The following is a 20,330-nucleotide window of genomic DNA, read 5'->3' on the forward strand; positions in this document are numbered from 1 at the left end:
CTATAAAGTACTTTTGATACATATATTGCAAGAATATATTGCAATGAAATTCTGAAATGGCAAGTGAGTAACACTTCTTTGAATCCCTATCTTCAAGGGATAATGCTGTTATATAGAATGTTTGTGTTTTTTTGTGTTTGAGATCTATTGGCACCATTGTCAACTCTTAACCACACCCCACCAGTTGCTAGTTTTCTTCCATCTCATATCTTAAATGCTTTTCCTCTTTGTAGAAAAGTTGCTGTTGCGCTGAAGATTGTATCTCACATGGGTTTTCATGTGTGTTTATATGTGAGGGTCAGGTGATAATTCAGCTGTGAAGGACATCAAATGATGGTGGTGTGCATAACCAGAAGGAGGAGTTGGATTGCAGTAAGGAGTGGGGACTTTATTTTCCTCTCCATTCAGTCAGGGTGCTAAATGACTTGTAGCATTCCAATGGCCATCCAAACTGCAGTCAGTTAACTCAGCAGGGGTCCTGGTTTGTGATGTGTTGTTCTCAGGATAAACTTACTGAGCCATTAAAGAAACCGTGACACACCTCTGAGTGTATTGTAGATTGAGTCAACTGCTGGTGTTTGCTATCACATATTGACGAAATCTTGCACACTTAAATTCATTCAGTAATCTGCTGACTTTCTTGACTATTGAGACCTGTTATTCTCCTAATTGTAACTACAAGGCGCCATCTTGTAGAAATAAGAATTCTTCTATTCCTGTTGTAAAAGTGCTTGAGCTTGACTGTTTGTCCCCAGCCTTCTAAATTGCTAGTTAAATTGAAATCTTCCAGACAAATTTAGAAAATTTTGGTTCCACAGCGCCTCAACAATGCCAATGTACTGTTTAGAATTAATGGAACTCCCCTACATAAGTTCTTTGTTTACTGTTTATAAAATGCAAAGATCTAGTAAATTTCTGTTTGTCAGACTGGAACATGGACAGTAACTCTTCATTTTGGAATCAGAAGACATTTACCATGTGCAACAAATCATTTTCTTAAATTATGAATACAAAATGTATTTTTTAAGCACTGAATAAAATTAAATTTAAAACCTGTATCAATCTAACTTTTATTTTTGAGCCTGTATTTAGTTGTGTTTTAACATTTTTAAAATTTGCTTTTATGTCTTCACATTTTGCTATCATTTATGCTATGTTCTCATAAGGGTTCTTCAATTCGATGGAATTTATGTAATGCGTGTTTAGGTTTGGCATATTCCAATGTTTGGATATGTAATCGGTTACCATAGAACAGTTATCAGTCTGGACATTCTGGAATAAATTCACTTTGTTAATTGAATGATGTGGTCATGATAAAATAATGATTTTGAGAAAAGATGATAAAAAATTGATGGTTAGAAATGCCATAATAATTGTGCTAAAGGTGCAATTCCAGATAAAAGATTAAAACTTTTGTTTGTTTATGTAATGCTAGTTCAAAGGAAAGATCCTACAATGATGGCAGGATTTGTTTCAAATCTCCTCAGACTTTATCAAAAGGGCATAGGGAGAGGAAGGGAACATTATTGTCTGTACCTGTTTTGCAAGAGAAACTACTATTTTCTTCGAGGCAAAAGGAATCCAATGTTGAGTCCTGCAGAGCCGTTTCAAATAAGAAGCTAAATTTGACAATTGAGTAGTAATGGAATATGAACTGAAGGACATTTGGGCTAGCAGTCTTATAATGTTTTTAGGTTATGGAGGTTATTTTAATGTTTGCACGAAAGCAACTTTACATCAGCCCGGAGTTTGAAATGTGTTGTTGCCGAAATTCACAAATGTTCATAACACAGCACCTCCAGACTGTATAATACTGTGCTGACACCTCTGCTGGGTATGTCCTATTAGTGGGACTGGACATATCCAGGAATGTTAATGATGGTGCCTGGGATATTGTCTCTAGGTCATAATTCAGTGAGGGTGAATATGTCAGGCTGTTGTTTGATAAATCTATGAATCAGCTCTCCCACTTTGGCACTAGTGCCCAGACATTAATCAGGAGGACTTTGCAGGGTGGATTGGGATGGTTTTTCCTGTTGTCATTTCCACTGCTGAGGTTGATGCCAGGTGGTCTGTCCAGTTTCATTTCTTTGTTGAGACTTTGTAGTGGTTGATAGAATTGAGTAGCTTGCTAGATCATTTCAGAGAGCAGTTGAGAATCACCACATTGCTGTTGGTCTGGAGTTGCATGTGGGCTAGACCTGGTGAGTATGGGCAATAAATGTCAAAAAAAGAGAGCCTGAAGACTGTGTCTCAATGTGAGTAGTATTTGTAATAGGGTGGATGAAATAACTGCGCAGATAGTTATTAATGGATATAATGGATAATGGGATCATGGAGACCTGGCTCCAGGGTGACCAAGGATGGGAGCTCAATATCCAGGGTTATTCAATTTTCTGGAAAGATAGAAGAAAAGGAAAGGGAAGTGGGGTAGTATTGCTAGTTGAGGAGGAGGTTAATGCAAAGTAAGAGAGGACATTAGCCGGGATGATGTGGAATCTGTATGGGTGAGCTGTGGAGTGCCAAAGGGAAAGCGACGTTAATGAGAGTTGTGTACAGCCTACCACACAGTAGCTGTGAGGTTGGCTATTGTATCAAACAGGAAATTAGATGTATGCATTAAGAGTATAACAGTTATTATGGGTGACTTCAATCTACATATTGATTGAACTAACTAAACTGGTAGCAATGTGATGGAGGAGGATTTCCTGGAATGTATGAAGGATGGTTTCCTTGACCAATATATTGAGGAGCCAACTAGAGGGCTAGACTGGGTATTATGTAATGAGAGAGGATTAATTAACAACATTGTTTTGTGAGATCCTTTGGAATAGAGTGACCATGATATGATAGAATTGTTCATTTAAGATGGCGACTGACACAATTAAGCCTGAAATTAGGTTCCTGAATTTAAAGAAAGTTAACATTGATGTTATGGAGCCTGCATTGGCTAGAATAAACTGGACAAGGATACTTAAGGGGTGGTTGATGGATAGCAGTGGCAGACATTTAAAGAACACATGGATGATCTTCAATAATTGTATATCCCTGTCTGCAAGAAAGTGAGGACTGCAGATGTTGGAGATCAGAGTCAAAGAGTGTGGTGCTGCAAAGCACAACTGGTCAGGCAGCATCCGAGGAGCAGGAGAATCGGCATTTTGAGCATAAGCTCTTCATCAGGAATTGCTTCATCCCTGTCTGCTGTAATAGTAAAACCGGAAAGGTGGCTCAGCCATGGCTAACAAGGGAAATCAGGGACAGTGTTATAGCCAAAGTGAAGGCATATAAATTGGCCAGAAAAAGCAGCAAACCTGAGGACTGGGAGAAATTTAAAATTCAGCAGAGAAGGGGTTTAGTTCAGAAGGGGAAAAGACTATGGAGGTAAGTTTTGAGAAAGACATAAAAACTGACTGCGAAAGCTTCTATAGATAAGGGAAGAGAAAACAACTGGTGAAACAAATATAGGTCTCTTGCAGTTAGAATCGGATGAATTCATAACGGTCAACAAAGAGATGGCAGACCAGTTGAACAAATACTTTGGATCTGCCTTCACTAAGGTGGGCACCAATAACCTTCAAGAAATGCTAGGGAACAGAGGGTCAAGCATTAAGGAGGAACTGAAGAGGGATTCAAGATGGTGGCGATCTGAAAAGATCAGCCTTGCACCCCAACCCAGGGTAGTAATATTTTTTCACCCTCCCACCTTAGTCTTTTTATGGAAAAATATTATTATTAAATGGTAATACAACTGTTTAAATCCTTTTTCAAAAGTGTGAGAATGAGTAAGGGGAAGCAAACGGCCAAGTCTCAACACTCTGAACACTCAAACATTGGGTGGGCCCGAGCCTGTAACCGTGGAAGCTTAAAAAAAATCAATGAAGTGTTTCAGAGGTTTTACTCTGAACTTTACCAAGCTGAATGCTTTGAGGACAGACTGGATAAGATGGAGTCTGTTTTTAGGAAAGTGGATCTTCCTGGTTTGTCTGCTGAACAGGTGTCTCTCCTTAGTGCTCCGTTAACAGTCCAGAGATACAGGAGGTGGTGAGGCAACTTCAATGTGGTAAGGTGCCCAGCCCTGATGGCTTGCCCAGTGAGTTTTATAAAGAATTTGTAAGCATACTGTCAGGACCGATGCTAGACATGTATAACTATTCATATCGTTGGGATCACCTCCTGCCTTCCTTGAGAGAGAATAATATCTCTCTTATCCTTGAAAAAGGGAAGACCCTGGAAGACTGTTTCTTGTAGACCCATCTCGCTTTTAAACTCTGATTTTAAAATTTTATAGAAGACTCTGGCATTGAAGTTGCAAAGGGTGTTGCCCTCATTTGTTAAGAAAGATCAGAAGGGCTGTATAAAGGGTCACAGGTCTTCTAGTAATGTTAGGAGACTATTTAACATGATTCAAGTGTGCCAGCAATGTCAGTTCAAGGGTTGGTGGTTTCCTTGGATGCGAAGAAAACATTTGACTGGGTGGAATGGCTGTATCTTTTTCATACCCTGGAGCGCTTTGGCCTGGGTGAAGTGTTTACTAGATGGATAAGGATCCTTTACAGTGATCCTTTGGTCACGGTTCTCACGAATGGTATAATGGCTGGTAATTTTAACATGATAGGGGCAGTTGGCAAGGCAGTCCCCTCTCACCGTTGTTCTTCACATTGGTGATTGAGCCGCTGGCAGAGGCCATTCATGGGGACGCTAATATAGTTGCCCCAAGAGTAGTGTCGAAGGTGCATAAGATCACATTATATGCCAATGAATTAGTTTTTCGTTCAAACCTGGCAGTTTCAGTACCCTATTTGATGCAACGTATTAATTCATTTGGCTTTTTCTCAGGTTACAAGATCAATTTTTCAAAATCGGAGGCTATGCCTATGGGGGTCTTAGGGAAATACCAGAAGTTGAAGGTGGGTTCCCCTTTAAGTGGGCACTGGGAGGCTTTCTTTAATTGGGCCTCTCTGTTACCCCTAGTTTTGATCAGTTATTCAAGGCTAATGTTGTTAATGTGTTTCACAAGATTAAACAAGACCTTCTAAGATGGGGAGCCCTTCCAATGTCATGGCTAGGTCAAGCTGCTCTTCTTAAAATGAATGTTCTTCCTGGCTTATTGTACCCTCTGCAGATGCTTCTCTTGCTTTTTTAGCGAAACATTTTGGGAATTAATTGGTGTAGTTCTTTTATTTGGCACCATAAGCGGCTCCTTGTCAAGCTTATGAAATTACAGATGCTCCAGGGGTTGGGAGGAGTCAGAAGATATCAATTGAGCTCCCTTCTATTTTTTGTGAGTGACTGGGCCTATTCGACATCGATATGATTGGACTTTGCGGCTCCCAGGCAAAGTGTCCTCTGATTAACCTGTTGTTTCTGGACAAAATGAGGATAGTTGCGGAACATTGCCGCAATCCAATAGTTATTAATACTGATAAAGAGTGGAATGCAATGAGACAGATGAAGGGTAATACGTCTAAAACATCTTTCCATAGTCCCATAGTTGATGCGCCAGGTTTCCGGCCAGGAATAATGGATCTCTAATAGGGGAGTCTCTTGTTTGGGTGACCTGTTTGAAGATGAAAAATTAATGTTATTTGATCAAATAACTCTTAAGTATGGATTATAGAGTAGGGACCTCTTCTGTTTTTTTCAAATCAGAGATTTTTATCTGAAAAGAGACTACACTTCTGACTGAGTGTTTTAGGTCTGAGATGGAAAAAGATGCTGCTTCAGGCTTAGAGCACTCTGTGAGTACTCTCTATCATTTGTTGGGAGGAGATTCCTTGGGTGCCATTGACAGATTATGGGAGGTCTGGGAGAGAGAGTCAGGGATGGAGATCACTCTGGAAACTTGGGAGGACATTTGTGAGAATGTGACGAAGGTTTTGATATGTAATAGGACCCATGTTATGCAGTTAAAGATTCTTCATAGGGCTCATCCGGCCCCAGATCGTCTTGCAAAATTTAAGCAGGGTGCGTCTTCAGTGTGCCCCAAATGTAAAATAAATAGAGGTAGCCTCACTCATTGTTTGTGGTCTTGCCACAGGCTCCGTACATATTGGAACGCTGTGGTGGGAGTAATAGAGAGGGTTTTGGGAACCGAAGACAAGGTGAACCTGCTTTCTCTTCTCCTGGGTTTGCTGAATTTATCTTCCTTAGATGTACATGGGAAATTTTTTTTTAGCATCCTCACTTTTTGTGTGAGGTAGAACATTTTGATGTGCTGGGTGTCTGAGAACTCCCTGGCTCTGTCAGTGTGGCATTAGTTAATTTCTGGAACACATTCCTTTGGGCTTCCTTACAAACATGGTGCACCAGAAAATGGACAATTTTTATAAGACATGGCAGCCCTTTTTGCACTATTTGGAAGCAGATTTTAATTAGGGCTTTTGTCCAGCCATGTTGGTTTTGTTTAATAAACCTAATGTCCCAAGAGGATATATTTTGAGCAAACATGAGTTTAATAGTTAATGCTGTCAAAAGTGGAGAGCAGAGGTCTTATGCTGAGCAGTGTTATTTATGTACTTATTTATTTATTGATGTGTAATGAGTGTAGTTGTGAGTTATTTTGTAGAGTAGTATAGTAGTTGCTTTATTGTTTATGTCATTCTAATGTTATTTTCATATATCTGAAATTTTACAATTTTGAAAAATGTTTTCAATAAAAATTATTTTTAAAAAAAAAGAAACTGAAGGAAATCTTTATTCAGGAAGTGATATTGGGGAAATTAATGGGATTAAAACCACATAAATCCTTGGGGCCTGATGCTCTGCATCCTAGAATACTGAAGGAAGTGGCCCTAGAAATAGTGGATGCATTGATGATCATTTTCCAGCATTCTATAGACTCTGGAAGAGTTCCAATTGCCTGGAGGGTAGCTCTTCTTAAAAAGGGAGGGAGAGAGAAAATGGGGAATTATAGGCTGGTTAGTCTGACATCGATAGTGGAGAAAATTCTGGCGTCAATTATTAAGGATGTAATAACTGAGCATTTAGAAAGCTGTAGCAGAATAGGTCCTGGTCAGCATGGATTCACTAAAGGGAAATCATGCTTGCCAAATCTTCTGGAATTTTTTTGAGGATGTAAGCAGTACTGTGGACAAGTATCAATCAGTAGATGTTGTGTATCTGTACTTTCAAAAGGCTTTTGACAAGGTTCCACACAAGAGATTGGTAAGGAAAATTGAAGCTCAAGGTATCGGAGGTAATGTACTGACATTGGTAGAGAACTGGTTGGCAGACAGGAAGCAGAATTGGAATAAACGAATGCTTTTCGAAGTTGTAGGCAGTGATGAGTGGGGTGCTGCAGCTGGTGCAATATACATTAATGATTTGGTTGAAGAAATTGAATGCAGTATCTCCAAATTTGCAGATAATGCTAAGCTGGGTGGTAGTGTGTGCTGTGAGGAGAATGCTAAAAGGCTGTAGAGTGACTTGGATAGATTGGCTGGTTGTGTGGGCAAATACTTGCAAATGCAATATAATGTGGATAAATGTGAGGTTATCCACTTTGGTCGCAAGGCAGGTTATCATCTGAATGGTGGCCGTTTTGAAAACGGTGAGGTGTGATGAGACCTTGGTGTTATGGTGGAACAGTCATTTGAAGGTTGGCATGTAGATGCAGCCTGAGGGAAGCAATATCTTGAGTATTGTATGCAGTGGCCACCTTGTCTGAGGAAGGACATTCTTGCCATTGACGGAGTCCAGCGAATGTATTCTTGGACTGATGTATGAGGAAAGACTGAATCGACTGGGCTTGTATTTGCTGGAATTTAGAAGAATGAGGGAGTGGGAGAGTCCTCATAGAAATATATAAAAGCCTGATGGGAAGGCTAGATATGGGAAGAATGTTACTGATGTTGGGGGAAGTCCAGAACTAAGAGTCACAATCTAAGAATAAGGGTTAAACCTTTCAGGACTGAGATGAGGAAGAATTTCTTTACTCTGAGAGTTGTGAATCTGTGGAATTCTCACCCACATGAAGCTGTTGGGGTCAGTTCATTAGATATATTCAAGAGGGATCTGGACGTGACCCCTTGTGACTTAAGGGGTCAAAGAGTTGGGAGAGAAAACAGCAATGGGATCCTGAAATTGCATGATCAGCCATGATCATATTAAATGGAGGTTCAGGCTCAGAGGGCTGAATGGCCTACTCCTGTACCTATTTTCTATGTTTCTATGGCAGATTTTGTTCCCTGAAGGGCATTAGAGAATAACGGTGTTTTGATGTAGCACTCCTCCAGCTGCAAAATTCAGCCAGTGCTTCTTGCAGCAAGCATGTAGATAAATTGAAACCAGAGAAACCTTAGGCTGTACACATCTCCATGATGTTCCCTACTCCTACAGTGTACTACCTTTTTAATTTGACTTTTTGTATGAAGTATTATTTATAATTTCTTCTTTGACCTGATGAAGTAAATTGATTTTGCAGCCTTGCAGAGTTCACAGAATGCTTTTAACTAATTTAACTTAACAAAAACACAAATATCTCTGGACTGATATTACTGCAAGCAGAGTAGACATCATGTCTCCAGCTTGGCAAGTTCACCTATTTCTATCCTATCTTTCTAATTGTTAATTTCTTAAAACAACATGACCCCAACCTTTTAAGTGGAACATAATTCCGTGTGCTTAAGTTCCTTTTTCCTCAGTTCACAATTGTGCAGTTTATAGAAAAATCTACAGATTTTTAAATTATGGTCTTCATTGATATATAATTAGGAGAGTCAAGATCTTGACCAATCTTCATCTAGTCTTGAAAATATGTATCAACTATTGCTTTCTGTTTTATTTGACCGGTTTTGTATCTGTGTTGATCCTGTCCCTTGCATTTTGCAACCTATTCCTTTGTTCACAAGTCTTTTGTGCTGACTGTATCAAATGATTTTTGGAAATCAAATACATCTCATCAGTCTTCTGTTGCCTTGTCAATAAACTATAAGTTAATTAAACATGGTTTGTGTTTGACACATCCACGCTGACGCTCCTTGTTAAGCAACTTTTGCCCAAGTAACCTTTACTACAAGCTTCTATACCACCAAACTTAATGACTGGCCTATAGTTGCTGGGCTTATCTTTACACCATTTTCCCCTAGGATGTAACATTTGCAAATTTGTAGTCCTTTAGCAGGTTCTAGAGATAATGGAAGACTAGAAAATTGTTTCTTGCCTCTGCAATTTGCAGTTTCATTTCCCTGTGTATCTTTTGATGCACTTTTTCTTGGTGCTTCATCAGCTGTATACAGGAGTCTATACAATGCTGCCTCCGTATTAGTTTTAAATCTTTCATTAGTCTGATTTGCACCCTCTCACTGTAACCTGAGCAGTGTCTTCCTCTATGGTAACGATAGATCCAAAGTAGTAATGCAGTAAGGAGGCGCTGGCATAGTGGTAATGCTGTTAGAATCATAATCCTAAGGTCCAAGCTAATGCTTATGAAACAAGGATTCAAGTCCCAACATGACAGCTGGTGGAATTTAAATTTAATCGATTGATTAGTCTGGAATTGAAACACCGGTCTCCTGTCATGGGTGGCCAAAGAAGAGTCTTTGGACTTGAAAAATTAACTCTGTTTCACTTCCAGAAATACTGCCAGACCTGCTGAGTTTTTGTAGAACTTTTTGATTTTAACATAGAAATGAATTTGTACAGTCCTATTGAATATCTGCACACTTGTGAAATTGTCCTGCAATATAAACTTTGCAATTTCTATAGAAGCAATAGCCTGTAATGGTAAATCCTTCCAATGTATAGTTCTCCAGTATAAATGCTGTATTGATTTTGTGACTAAAATCGAACCTGGGTCTGGGTTGGATTTTGTGATTAAAATGTTTGTGCTGAACAAGGGATCTTCCCTGCTTTCAGAGTGTGTGCGTGAGCCTTTTTTAAAAAAATAATTCCTGGGGGTTTCAAGATGGCGGCGACCCAGTAGGTCCGAGTTTGCTGAGCTCTGCCCAGGACCCAAAAAAAGTGGGGTACCCACCCTCCTCTCATGTTTTAAACCACTAAAACTAGCTATTTCCCAGTTGCTACAGCCATTTTGCACCAAACTTTTAAAAGTTTGGTGCATTTCAAAATGACCAAAGGAAAAGAATCATGCAGTTTGCAACAGGCAGGGACCCTTCCCCTGCCTGCAGCAACAGATGCGGCCACCCCGGGGGACTTGCCAGCAGAGACGAGCCTGATCTCTGAGTTTGTCAACTTCGAGAGAAGATTGATGCTTCCGTGGAAGAGACCCGGTCCAGGTGGGAGTCAATCTTGGTCATGCTGCAGAAGCATGACAGAGAGATTGAGAAATTCTGGCAGCGTGTTGGAAGGGTGGCCTCTAAGACTGTTGCTGAATCCTCTGTGGGTCAGGTCCGGGCTCTGGAAAGCAGAGTCTGGACCTTGGAAGAGATCCCACAAATGCTGAAGCTGGGGTTGGGGCTAGGCTGGGTGCGGGTTGAATGGGCCCACTGGGTTGCTGTTTGCAGGCCTGAATCGGACCAGCACCCCCGCCTGGTCCTAGTGTGACTCCAGCACTACAGCGATAAGCAAATGCTGCTGGAGACCTCCAGAGTCTTGGGGAAGGATCCCTAAGCTATGGTATACAAACGGGTGAAACAGGACTTCTCTCCTGTCGTGGCATATAAGAGGAAGGCATTTGATGAGGTAAAGAAGCTTCTGAGGGATTTAAATATTCAGATACCCAGCAACACTGCACTTCAGTCAAGGAGGGTCTGTGTATAACGTTGGATCACCGGAAAAGGTAAGAATTTTTGGATGCTCTTAAATAGACTAAAGGACTTGAATTATATGAACAATTATTTTTCTTCTTTATGCCCTTTTTTTTTCTCTCCTCCTTCCCTCTTTTTCTTATCGTTTCCTGAGGGGCTTGTCCTTTAACTTTTATTTATAATTTGTTTGGTTTATCTGGTTGGGGGTTGTTTCTGAATTTTTTTGGGTTTTCCTTGAATATTTTCTGCGATTGTAATTTTATATATATATATTATTGATGCTGCTTTGTTAAGAATGCCTAGCTTAATAATATGGAAGGGATGGATTGGATGCCCATTTTTGATTTCCTTGTTATAAGACATTGGTGTTTGTCCATTTTATTTTGCAATGTCTGGGGCAAGGGCATAACTCCTTCCAACTGGAGCTATGGTGGGATTACTGGACAGTAGGAGTGCCCCTGTGTATAAGGGTGAAAGTCCTCTCTTATTATTTTTTAGGAGTAATTTTTAGTAGTTTTGTAAAGTTTTTTTAAAAAACGTACATGAATTGTTTACGGTTTTTACTTTGTTTGTTGTGTGGGGTTCTTCCTCCTGGGGGGTCTCTGACTTTCTTGAGCGATCATGGCTAGCCGTTCGTTTTAATGGTGCACTTGGAATGTTAAGGGGAGCCACTCGCCAATAAAAAGGAAAAAGATATTGTCGAGTCTTAGAAAAGAGAGGGTTGATGTAGCCGCTATACAGGAGACAAACCTAACTGATAAGGAGCATTTGAAGCTGCAACAGAGAGGATTTGGTCAGGTGTTCTTTTCATCCTTCAACTTGAAAAGTAGGGGAGTGGGCCATTCTTATTCAGAAAAATCTACCATTTCAAATGTTAAGCCAGATAAAAGATTAGTCCGGGTGGTTTATTATGCTTAAAGCTCCAATATGTGGAGAGGCGTATGGGATTTTGAATGTATATTGCCCCCCCACCACCCCGGCAGATCCTTTTAAATTTCTAACGGATGCATTCTTCAGGCTGATGGCCCTTGGAGTATGTCACATAACTATAGGGAGAGATTTTAATTTTATTATTGATCCCAAGGCAGACAGGATACCTAGGAGCTGTGCGGGCATATCTCTGCGATCTAGGCAGCTGATTGATTTGAATAGGGAGTTGGGACTGGTAGACGTGTGAAGATGTCTTCACCCTGAGGGTAGAGATTTCACTTTTTATTCTAACCCACACAAGTGCCACACCAGAATTAATATGTTTTTTTTTTTGTCCCCTTGACCTTTCTGAATTCGATACTGTCCTGTAAAATAGGGAATATAGCTATTTCTGACCATGCAGCAGTCTATATGGAGATCAACACGAGTGGTGATAAGATAGATTCCTGACACTGGTGTATGAATCCTTTCCTACTGAAGGATAGTAAGTTCATAGAATACTTTTTGCAGGAATTTGAAGCTTTCTGGGACATTAACATAGGTACGGCCAGTAACCCACTGATGATGTGGGAGACTGCTAAGGCACATGTGCGCGGCTTAATTATTTCATATTCTGCGACCCGGAAACGACAGAAAGGAGAACAACAGCGTCTGCTTGTGGCTCGCCAGAAGGCAGCTGAGTTAGTGTATGTTGATAAGCCATCTATAATTCACTTGCAGCGGACTACAGCCCTCAGGACTACCTTGAATGCTACTCTTACTCAAACAGCAAAGAGGGAGATACTATTTGCGAAGCAGAGACTATTCGAGTACAGCAATAAGCTGGGCAGGTATCTAGTATAGCTTGCCAGAAAGAAGAAAGCTCCCTAATCAATTACATCTATGAGAGATGGTGCTGGTATTTTGACTTGTGACCATAAAAAGATCAATTCAGCTTTGAGAAAGTTTTATTTTGAGCTGTACCAGTCAGAGGGCTGTGCGGAAAGAGCGAGGAGATGGAGTCTTTTTTTTTAAGAATCTGGATCTTTTGGACATAACCTTGGAACAGGTCCTCTTTGAATGCCTCCCTGACAAGTCAGGAGGTGCAGAAGGCGGTGAGGCAGCTCCAGGGTGGCAAAGCTCCCGGGCCAGATGGATTCCAGGCTGAGTTTTAGAAAAAGTTCATAGACGAGTTGGCTGGACCACTTATAGACATGTACAACTACTCCATTTAGTCAGGGTTGTTTCCTGCTCTCTGAGAGAAGCAAATATCTCTCTCATCCTCAAGAAGGGGAAAGCCCCAGACGACTGTACCTCGCACAGGCCTATATCCTAATTAAATGTGGACTTTAAAATCCTCTCGCAAGTGCTGGGAATAAGACCGGAGAAGGTTTTGCCATTTATTATAAAAGAGGATCAGATGGGGTTTATTACGGGTCGCGGATCTACTAATAGTATCAGAAGAGTGTTAAATATGGTACAAGTCTGCCAGCAAAAAGCAATCGATTAGTAATCACCCTAGATGCAGAGAAAGCATTCGATTGGGTAGAATGCCCATACCTTTTTTAAACTATGGAGTGGTTTGGTATTGGAGAGATTTTTACTAAATGGATCACCGTTTTATATAATGGCCCAAAAGCAGCGGTGACTACTAATAGCATAAGATCGGATAGTTTTAGTGTTGGCAGAGGTTGTCACCAAGGATGTCCTCCTTCGCCACTACTATTCTCACTAATGATCGAACTGCTGGTGGAAGCCATCCAAACTGACCCCAGTATAATGGCCCCAGAGGTAGGATCAGGCAAGCATAAAATTATTCTTTATGCCGATGTTCTTCTTTTCTTAAATGATCCATTGACATCTGTGCCCTGCTTAATTCAATGGTTAACTTGTTTGGTAGGTTTTCAGGATACAAAATTAATTTCACGAAAATGGAGGCCATGCTGGTAGAGGTCTTACCAGTATATCTAACTTTGTGGATGGATCCTGCTTCCCCTTTCGGTGGTCACTGAGAGGTTTCCTCTATTTAGGTATTTTATTACCCCGGTATTTGGTCAGTTATGTAAAGCTAATTATATTAATTTATTAAAGAAAATAAGGCAGGACTTCCAGCGTTGGGAAGATCTTCTGATATCCTGGTTAGGAAAAATAGCTTTGGTTAAGATGAATATCCTCCCATGCTTATTATACCCCATTAGAATGCTTCCCTTGATGTTGCTGAGACAGGTGCTGAGCAAGCTTTATGGTTGGCTTGGTTCCTTTGTTTGGAATCATAGGTGGCCCCTTATTAAATTAGATAAATTACAGCTCCCACAAGTAAGGGGAGGTCTGGATTTTCCACATTTTAGAAAGTACCAACTGAGCACTCTATCATATGTGGCTGACTGGGTCTCTTGTGATTCACAATCAATTTGGCTGGATATTGAGGCTTCCCAATCAAAATGCCCCCTCATCAATCTATTGTTTATGGATAAGATGAGAACTGTCACGGATCATTGTAAAAGCCTGATTGTCCTAAACGCAGTCCAAGCTTGGAGGATGATATGACAGGGTGAGGGTAACTTACAAAAAAAACTCACCCTTTACCCCTATAGTGGGAGCACTGGGAGTATTTGGTGGGAGGTTGTGATGTCCTTTGAACAGTTACGTCAGAGGTTCGGGTTGCCTATGCAGATCTCTTTTGATATTTTCAAATACGAGATTTTGTTCAAAAAAAAGACCACATTAATGACCAATCCTTATAAATCAGCTATGGAAAGGAGAGTGCTTCAGACGATGGATGGGCGCACTGTCGGTCAGTACTCTCTATCACTCACTAGGTAATAATGTATCGAAGGAAATGGAATGGCTGTATAAAACCTGGACTCCAGAATTAGGGATGTGGGAGGACATCTGGGAAAATGCCAGGAAGATCGCTATCTGTAATAGGACTCCAGCTATTCAATTGAAAATACTTCTCGGATCCATATAGCACCAGAGTGACTTGCAAAGTTTAAGGCAGGAGCATCTTCAATGTGTCCTAAATGTAAAATAGAAGTTGGTACTCTCATTTATTGTTTGTGGACATTCCATGATTCGTTGTTACTGGAACAGTGTAGTGAATGTCTTGGCAAAGATTTTGGGAACGGAGATTGGGTTAGACCTGGTGTCTAGCCTTTTGGGCTCTTCAAATGTTTCCTCTCTAGATGGATATGGGAAGAAATTATTTTGTCTCCTCACATTTTGTGCAAAGAAAAACATAATAGCAAGTTGGGTATCCAAAAGTTCTCCTGAACTTTCGAACTGGCATAGGATAGTTATGGAATATATCCCTCTAGACTTTCTTACGACTGTGTGCACCAAAAAATGGAATTGTTTTATAGAATTTGGCAGCCCTTTTTGAGTGACATCAATGCAGATGTACTGACCTTTGTTTAGCCATGAGGACTATGTCTGTCAGTACGGGCCCCCTGGGAGGAAGAATCCTGTATAAATACGGGTTTTATTAAGACTTGACATAATTTTACTTTGCTTATTTATTTATTCACTTCCTTTTTCTCTTCTTTTGTTGTTAGTTATGTACTAAACTGTAGTTTTGTTTGTTAATGTATAGAGTTTTTCTTGTATCTTATTTTGTGTTTTGGTAGTTTGTAGAGTAGATCAGTAGTTAGCTTTTTTTATACTGATACTGTCACTATACTGTAAAGAGATTACGCAATTTTGTATTAGTTTTGTAATTTTGTAAAAAACTTGAAAACTTGCTTACTTTCCAATAAAAACATTTATAAAAAAATCCCTCTTGACAATTGATAGTAATAAAGTTGGTAGCTTTTTGGTTGCAGTTTTTGTGGATACTTCCTATTGCTCATCAAAAATAGGACTCGTAATTACTTGTGGATAGTAGAAGTGGAGGCTTGTCCTTTTCAAAAAGGGCAATTCTCAATTATAGGTTATACTTGTTTCAAAGCAACTGTTCTATTTCTAATTTTATTCAGAGAGCCAGACACAGGAAATGTTTTACAGCACCTTGGTCAGAAAATCCTAATTTGTTTATTTTGAAGTCATTCAAAAAGAAAACTCTTAGTAGCTACAAGATTAAGCTGGAATCTTGTTTTGAAATCAAATCTTGATGTGCAACCCATGGGCTTGATTGGCTAGTCTTGCGTGGGTTAACTGGAGAAGATAACTTTGCAGCTGTGAATGGAACAAAAGCTAAAAACTTAAAAATACAACTTGTCGCAGCAGTTTCTCCCTTCAAATGACCTTAGTGTGTTTTCTAGATTTTCAGTGTTTTATAATTTTAAATTTCCAGCCTTTGTATTTTGAGAGATGCCATATGTCCAAGGGAATTTGTGGTCAAGGGAAAAGAGAGATTGAAGATGAGGAAGGAGTAACTGCAAAAGTTGCTAAAATTTAGCACTCACTCTTGTGCCCAGTCAAGTTGGCTGAGTTTAATTGCCTGCATGTGACTTTGGAATTGGGTTGTGACTTGCAATCTGTTCTGGTACTGAATCATTTAGCAACCAGTTTAGCAGTCAACTAATTTACCATCTAATTAGCTTCAAATCTCTAGAGGCATTTTATTAATGCTGATGAGCTAAAATGGAAAATACTATTACTTAGCAAAAAAAGTTAACATTCTGTGTGCCTTCTCTAATAATTAGGAGAATTGAATATTGCCTTTTAACAAATTTAGCACAACAGTTTAAGTGGCTAGTCCATTGTTTGACATTACTGTTACAGAACAGGCTGACCCAGAAACTACTACCAGTTTGAGCCAAAGGGGTTATTTTAACTGCATTGCTGTTAGTTTCAGGGACATATAGGGTGAAATTTCCATATCATCAAGAAACTGGTCTCACCAAGTATACCTAGAAAATGAATAGCTTGAGGAAATTGCTTTTGACCAGTGAGTACAGCAATTTAAAGTTGAAACCATCTATGAAAACGTGGTTGAGGTGATTCTCCTCAATGGTTTCAAAATCTCCATATTCTTTCCAAATGGTACTCCTGTTGAGGAACAGGCAGAAATTATGTCTGATGACTCCAATTTAATCCACAAGTCCATAAACCATGGGAATTTGGTGTCTCGAAACTTTCAAAGACTGGAGGGGAATGAGGGCAAGGTAAATACTGCAGGAGTCAGCTAGAACGAAAAAGGAAACCAGACAGTGAAGGTGGAAATGTCCTTAGACATTTAAAGGATGCATTTTAATGGGAGACAGGTGGGAAAACACCCATGGTGCTTCCACTTCAGGAACCCAGGGCAGGTAAAGGAAATCTGTTGGTTTCAGCATCCTCTAGGAATTCTCAGCAAGATATGGTTTGAGCATTGGTCTGTGCTATTTCAGGTATTCAAGATAGCTGTTGAGATTTTATCAAAAGCAATGGTGACCACTGACTGCTTTAAGCATCCAGAAAAAGAAATCTGTATTCTTTGAGACACTGGGTGCTGACTACTTTTGCTTTGGGAAAAATGAGAACTTTCACCTGAAGGCAGATCAACTGATAGAGTGCCAATGAAGTAGCTCATGAGAAATGATATAGAGGTACCATTTATTAGGTTGTCACTTAAGGGTAAGATTAACTTGCCAATGCCAGATAGAGATATTTTATAAGGGTATGATTTTGTAAAATATACTTCTCAAACAGACGAGGACAAGCCAGAGAGACTGAGGTGACCCAGAATGCTAGTGGCAGGAAAGCTGGGGACTGAAAGAGCTTCAGAAGGTCTAAACAGGAAGCAAAGCTAGTGAGAATTGCTGTCTTGACAATGGATCATCATCCAAAATTACTGACTGACAAATTAAACAAAACTTATCTTGGGGGAAAATAAAGGTCCAGAAGCCCAGAATAGCTGATAACGTAAGTCCTGAGATTAGAATTCATTGACTGCTGAAGGTCTTTGTGTTAACCCATGGAATGTCACACCTATAAAGTGTCAGGGAGAATTCAGAAAGACTTAAAAACAATTGATACAAGACAAAAACTAATTACCCTTCTCGGCAAGAATGCCATTTTCTGTGGGTTATATCCCAGACTACGTGTTTTAATTTATTAAGAGCAGAGGTTTAAAATTTTGTTTAGCCCTAGTCGTAGTGTGTTTATGGGCTGATGTACTTGTGTAATTGAGTGTGCCATGAAGTTCACAGCTTGAGGACAGCCATTAGATACCCCTGCACTGCAGGTAAATGAAACACTTCTCCTGGTTAGAGTGCTGGAAATTAGGTCAGCCATTGAAATCACTGTTAAAAAGAAAAAGGACAAAAGTCTGTCAACTAGCTTGGATAGCCAAGAATTTTAAATTAATGCTTCACTACCATTATCATCCAATTTAATGGTCGGAATGTTCTACTCTTTACAAAACTCAGACTTATTTGGATACATTTTTAACTGTTATCGTTTTACTCTCTTCACGTTTCAAATCAGAGTCTGCAGGTGTCCCATTGTATTATCTTTTCATGCATTTAGTAGCTAATAAATTCACTCTTTCTTGGACTCAAGAAAGCCTCATTAATTTAGTTCCTTTTAAAAGCATTTTGTATTTGAAAAGGTTTGCATGAGGAAAGGGATTCTTTTTAAATTACCTTTGTTGTGACCAGTCAAGAGAGGGGTTTAATTAAGAAGGGAGCCAATTCATCCCTCATCACCCAGGTAATAACTATTTGTGGCTATCCTGCCTGGAATTGTAATGAATTGGGAACTTGTGCCCAGACCCCAGCTGTCCCATTTGAGTGGCTGAAGAGGGGTCATTTGAATTAAACCAATGGGAAACAAAGAGATTGGAAACTGAGAGCGATTTTGAAGACATGCAGGAGGCAGTAAGAACGGAAAGATTTTGGGTGCGTGTGAAGGGTCACTTTTTTTAAAAATAGGGCTGATGTCAAGCCATAAGTGTCAGAAATGGTCAGAACAGATCTGGAAAGAGTAAAAGGGTGCAGGTTAGGCTGATAGTCATAAAGGCTGGGAGAAAGTGAAGGCAAAACTTATTAGAAATACTTTCCTAAGGCACAGCATAGCTGACAATCCAACTGATGACCGTAGTGTTCCAGATAAAGTGGAACAGCTTGGGGAAAACCTATCCCTAAAACAAAGAGAAAAGAATATACCCCACTGTAGACTGGTGGAGGCTACCAGGAGCATACCAGTGAGTTAAACATGCAATTATCCACTTGCAAATGTCAAGAACAGGACCAAGATTTCAACCAGTCAAATGTTATTTGGGGGGGGGGGGGGGGGGAGTACAGGATGTAAGTTTAGATATCATAAAGGAGACAAACCTCAGACAGCTACCTATCAACCTCAAGAACGCAAATTTGTAAAATGATAGAATCTGTTACAGTTGGTTCTGCTGTAAAGTGGTGGTTCCATTCTCTTGCAATCCCGTGTTATAAGAAAATTGCGTAATAGCACTATTTAAACTAATGTGTCGGAATCATGTTATAACCAGTACATGCTTTCAAAGTTTGCGCTTTACAAACAGTGATCCCAGTTCGTCAATCGCATTACAGCGAATTTGCATTAACGAAGTGTGTGTTATAGCAGAACAACCTGTACATAGATTGTAGAGTTGCAATGAAGGGTTAAAAGTCAGCAAACACATCTGGTTGCCATTCCCAAATCCAGTTGTGAATCCAGTTTGGATAGAATGTGAATGTGTAAAGTGCGAGTGTTGTCATCCTGATTTTGTATGTTGATTTTTCATATTGACTTTGTAATGGAATGCTCAATGTAAACAAGTCAGAGAAATATTGTTTACATCCATTATTTTTGGTGTGAAGGTACTATGATTAATGTGAAACTGGATTATCAATGTTCAGCTTTCATTATTTTATTGTAATAGCTCACATTTTTATGGTTTTAAGTACAATATTGACCTAAAATGTAATCACCTGACAAACCCAGACAACTCCAAAGGAAAATCCAAAGCTGGCTGTATTGGAATTATTCTATTAATCAAGAGGCACTGAAACTCAGTGATACGTAAACAAATTTTGACCTCTTGTTTTAGTGACACTTTTATAAGGTTGTCACAATTATTCGGCTTAGAATGAACATTGACATACATATCAGAATCCGCAAAGGAACCGTTTATTAATAGTGGCTTTTGAGCAACAAAGGACAAAAAAAGCAACGTGGATTAATAATAGCAGCAAGAGTTTTGTACTTTCTTTCCCTGCTCCCCTCTCAATTTCAGAAATTAGCACTGGTGAAGAAACACCTTAGGAAAACCACTGTCTACCAAGGAGTCAAGGCTATCTTAAAGTTTGCCACCCCAGAGGAAACAGGAAAACAGCAAAAGAGTTGGTAGAATGCCACAGTTGGAAAAAGGCCATTTGGCCCATTGGGCTGGCACCGATCTTCCGAGGAACATCCCACCCAGACCTAGACCTCCACTGTATTCCCATAACACCACATTGGTGGACTTAAAAGTGGACAAGTCCAGGTGCCTAATATCCCAGGCTGTTAGAGTCATTAGAGATGTACAGCATGGAAACAGACCTTTTCGGTCCAACCCGTCCACGCCAACCAGATATTCCAACCCAACCTAGTGCCACCTGCCAGCACCCGGCCCATATCCCTCCAAACCCTTCCTATTCATATATCCATCCAAATGCCTTTTAAATGTTGCAATTGTACCAGCCTCCACTACATCCTTTGGCAGCTTATTCCATACACGTACCACCCTCTGCGTGAAAAGGTTGCCCCTTAGGTCTCTTTTATATCTTTCCCCTC

General features: G+C 39.9%; 1 protein-coding gene across 3 annotated transcripts in view; it reads left to right on the forward strand.

Annotated features, from left to right (window-relative positions):
- tmem135 (transmembrane protein 135) overlaps window positions 1-20,330 on the forward strand; it is a 540,618-nt gene that overhangs the window by 21,071 nt on the left and 499,217 nt on the right. The gene's annotated exons all lie outside the window — the stretch shown is intronic.

The sequence above is a fragment of the Chiloscyllium punctatum genome, chromosome 9, assembly GCF_047496795.1.
Source record: "Chiloscyllium punctatum isolate Juve2018m chromosome 9, sChiPun1.3, whole genome shotgun sequence".
NCBI lineage: Eukaryota > Metazoa > Chordata > Chondrichthyes > Orectolobiformes > Hemiscylliidae > Chiloscyllium > Chiloscyllium punctatum.